Below are 4,531 nucleotides of genomic sequence, written 5' to 3'. Positions count from 1 at the left end.
ACAAAATCTTCCTATCTAGAGATCCATCACTCACTTCAACTCTCTAAATGAAGCACAAAACTTTGACCGCGAAGTAATAGTTATGAGCTGGAGAATGAATTTGAAAAAGATGTACTCGCAGTACCAGCCGTGTCCTCTGGTTGTATCTTGTTCATTTTGTTCCTGCATAACCCTGAAACACTGCTGAGTAACTTGAGGCACTATTTCAGTCCTGTCTGTACCACACAAACATTTCCGCTCCCAGCTCTTTATTTTTTTACAATATTGCACCAGCGCTTGGCGGTTATAGTGCGATTGTTGCCAGCAGGCAACACCTTTTCTCCTCTTTCTCATGCCTAATACCTATTTATATGGAAGTTTCTGACGTTTCACTTCCCCATCAAACAAGGCAACAAAGCCAATACTGTAAGCTGCTTTCATTCATCAGGCACACCGGCATCAGCTGAGTTATAAATCCACCCAATAGTGTGTGGGTGGTATGGACTGTGTTCGCTGGGTGGTCATATCTGGGAAATGTGAAGTCCAATAAAGGTGTATAATTTGGAGGGCATTTTCATCCAGCTTGCACCAGATGTATACAGAATGTTCTGAGGTAAGCAGTTGTTGCAACACTACATGGATATATTTACAGGCATTGTCTTCATATTCCCTTTGGCATGTAAGTCTTAAATTTAATGAATTCCCTGGGGGAATTGTTCACAAATGCAGCTCAGTTTTCTCAGAAAATTTCCATTTGGCAAGAGAATTGCTGTGTTGCTTGAGCTCAGGAGGAAATTGGTCTTGTGCCACAATGACTCGGTTTTTTCTTTTGGCCTCTTGTAGGAAACACCGTGGAGGATTACCTCGGGTTATCAGCGACGGTGTCACTGTATGTAAGCAGCTCACGGGTCAGAGAGGCCTTCAGAGAGAAATGAGTGACAGAGGGCAGCGAGGAAGGGAAAAAGGAGCGAATGAGTGCTCTGGCTTCTTGACCTTTTAACATAAGAAGTCTTCTAAGTTCAAACTCCAGTGATTACAAGCTGTGCTGGTATTTAGAGTGGGCCTACCCCCTCGTCCTCCTCCCCCTCCCCCAGTCACCCCAGGCTCGTGTGAGTTGTGTGGACGAGTGTGACAATGTCGACAGCTTCAATATAAGCGTACATACCACGTGAACTGTGTGTGTGTGTGTGTGTGTGTGTGTGTGTGTGTGTGTGTGTGTGTGTGTGTTGTCAGGGTTTAGTAGGGTAGGTAGGCAGGGGTCAGGGGTTGCATGGTGGGGTTCTGGAGCCAGTGCGCCTTTTTCATTGTTCAGGCTGGAGGAGCCAAAGGGGAGCAATGAGTATTGATTCTGATGGTATTGCCTGCTTACTGCAGGGGGTTAGCAATAACTGTGTGTGTGTGTGTGTGTGTGTGTGTGTGTGTGTGTGTGTGTGTGTGTGTGTGTGTGTGTGTGTGTGTGTGTGTGCAGCCTCGCTCCAGCAGGAACCCACAAAGGGGCTGGAGAAGGAAAGTAATTACAGATGATATAGGACCAAAGAGAGGAAATTGATTAAAGAAAATGGGTGACCAGGAAGTGAGCAGGGATCTTTGTTTCCCCTTCAATTAAACTGAAATGTCTCAGTGGTCTGTCCCTCTTTGAGCTGCACATGGTGGAGCTGGACTTTGAGGAAAATGGGCTGAGCGTGGGGGGTTCTCTCTCGATGGGGGGAAGGAGTTGGGGGGACACAGAGGTGATGTTGATGGATGGATGTGCCCGCAGCCGTCTCTCCAGAGGCAGACACTCATGATACCCTCAGTGCATGACCACAGCCACTGAGTGTATCTGAGGAAGAGCCTTTGGCTACCTGCAGGGCTTCATCGTCCAGTTTACAACTGCTTGCAGTCATGGTTGTCGTTCAGTTCTTAGTTAGAAACAACATTACATGTTAAAAGCAATAAGAGTTGAATGTGATAAATAATGTGACAATACTGGGGTATTATTATTTATTTGAGTACTTAATGTAATAGGCAACATGTTGGTAACATAACTGAATTAGCAGAGTCTCATATAAACCTCTTGTTCAGGAAAGGTTTTGCCTATTTCAGGAAGACAATACAAACCGTATAATGCCTCCAACACAGCATCATGGAGTCTGGATACTGAAGTACCAGAGCTGTATGAAATCATAAATGAGATTAATAAATAACAATACTAAAACCATTTGGAAAATTATAAATAAAACTAGCACAAAGAAGACCAAGTGCTTTTCAGCAGCCTATCAAACAAGAATGCGAAAAAGATTCTTGTACAAAACCGACACGACTGATCCCCTCATTTTGATGTTGCAGCAATTTTAAAGGCAAGAAGGCAAATGAAAAATTAAAGCATCCTACTTTCAGCATGTATTCCAGTGTGAACAAAATATGGGTCCGTTAAATCCTTTTTTTAAATCATTGACTCCTGTTTTCTAACATTTTACACATCACCCCAGATATTTCAATTTGGAGTCCTAATCACACAAAAAGGTCAGTAAAGTTGTTTTTGATTTTTTTTTTCTTTGTTCTAACAGTGCCAGATACCATTGAAACCATATTCATTTCCCACATTTACAGGAAACAATGCAACTTGTATGATTTGTAACAGAGCTCAGTTTGTGGGATGTGCACATAAAACTTTTTTTTTTTTTTTTGTGAATTTTGGAAAACTGCTTTGATTGGTGGATTGAATGATTGATGTCTGAAGAAACAAGACAAATTGGCAGTTCAAACAAATGTTTCGTTTTACAAAGAAGAAACATACTTGTTTCAAACTACAGTAGGAGCTCATCTCTCCAGACTGAATCAACATGGTTCTGCTGCTCATTCTGACACCAACAACACAACCAAACTGATCCCCCGAGTGTTCGACGGTGTTGAGGTCAGGACAGCTGGCAGGCTCCATCATCTCCACTCCCAAAATCTGGAAGTTGTCTGTGATAAACCTCACTCTGTCCGGGCGAACTTTGCCCTCTACGAGGTTGGAGTTGTGGAGAAATGGTATGACCACTGGTTGAAGAATTTAATCTTGGTATCTCTCTGAATCATCTGACTGCCAGAGACCTGGTACCAACAGGAACCGCAAAGAAATGCCGTTTGTCATTAGCAGAGAAGCTTGCCAATAAACTGTACTTCTCATCCCACAAATCCATGTTTCCCAACAAATAAAGCACCATTTATAATGGAGGACAGTTCCTTCTGTGCAAAGTTAATTTTAATTTTTATGTCAGGTGAATATCAAGTGTGGACAAAGAACAAACCAGCATGGAGGGTTTGAAACAAACACCAAAATGTGAACAGAATTGCACCATACTGTTTTTAGTGTTTGTGGAAAACAAAACTGATGTAAAGATGAACCGGACAGTATTCTCTCCTCAATGTAAAGTTCATCCAGGAGAACTTAAACATATTGGAAAAGTGTATCCTCAACCAAACTTTAATCTCTCTCTCTCTCTCTCTCTCTCTCTCTCTCTCTCTCTCTCTCTCGCTCTCCTCTTCTCTGTTACTTGCTTGGCGCTTGGCAAATGTAGGTATACAGTATGAATAGTTTTACAAGGCCAAGGGAGAAATAACAGTGAGGGGAGGTGGGGGTGATGGGGTGTGTGTGAGTGTGTGTGTGTGTGTGTGTGTGTGTGTGTGTGTGTGTGTGTGTGTGTGTGTGTGTGTGTGTGTGTGTGTGTGTGTGTTGGAGGGGAGTAGGGGGTAAAAGAAAGAGAAAACAGGTTGTCAGTGTGGTTGAACAGCAAAATAGCATTTTCTCCCTCGGGCTCAGCCTCCACAGATGTTTCATTCAGGCCCCATGGCAGGGCCACTCTAAAAAGTGCTCCAGTCCGACACAATTCAGCCCCTTTGTGCGCTGAAGGAGAGAAGCTCAGCCCACTGTTTACTGCTCATCCACCCCCTCCTCCCCCCCCCTTGTCTAACCCCCCTCCTCATGTTAGCAGGCGGAACAATTGGGGAGGGCCTTGCCCAGAGCTGGGGCGGTGTGGCAGGTCAACAGAATGGGCTGTGAATCCTGTGCCTCTGAATCCTCCGGGTGGGTGGTCCAGCTCTCTCCCCTCCGTGTCTCTCTCACACACATACACAGGGAAACACACCGTCTCCTCTCCTCTCGGTGATTAGCTCATCCGCAGGGCCAGGCCCGACGCTGCTGCCCGGGCTCTGTGATGTGGCGATAGGTGGCCCGGAGAGGAAGCCATGTGTGGCCAACTTCAGGATTAGGCGGACTCGCCGGTTCCCCCGTCACTGCGGCTGGGTGCCGGAGCGGACCCGGTCGAGCCTGTCGGCAGGAGGGGCCTGCAGTGGCCCACGTGGAGCCTGCCAGCAACTGGGTGGCAGTTAACACTAATCCTGCTGCTGATTACCATTGGCATAGGGAAATAAACAGTAATAAATGAACCTACAGGGCTGAGCCCACATACACTCTGACAACAGCGCTACCCACGCTAGGCATGCAGACACGCCTGAACTGGGATGCACATGCACAGATTCCGAGGCATGAGAAAAAGAAACTGAAATTCCCAGTATTCTGATAACC

Source organism: Salarias fasciatus, chromosome 6 (assembly GCF_902148845.1).
Source record: "Salarias fasciatus chromosome 6, fSalaFa1.1, whole genome shotgun sequence".
Classification (NCBI taxonomy): Eukaryota; Metazoa; Chordata; class Actinopteri; order Blenniiformes; family Blenniidae; genus Salarias; species Salarias fasciatus.
This window is presented reverse-complemented; position numbering follows the sequence as displayed.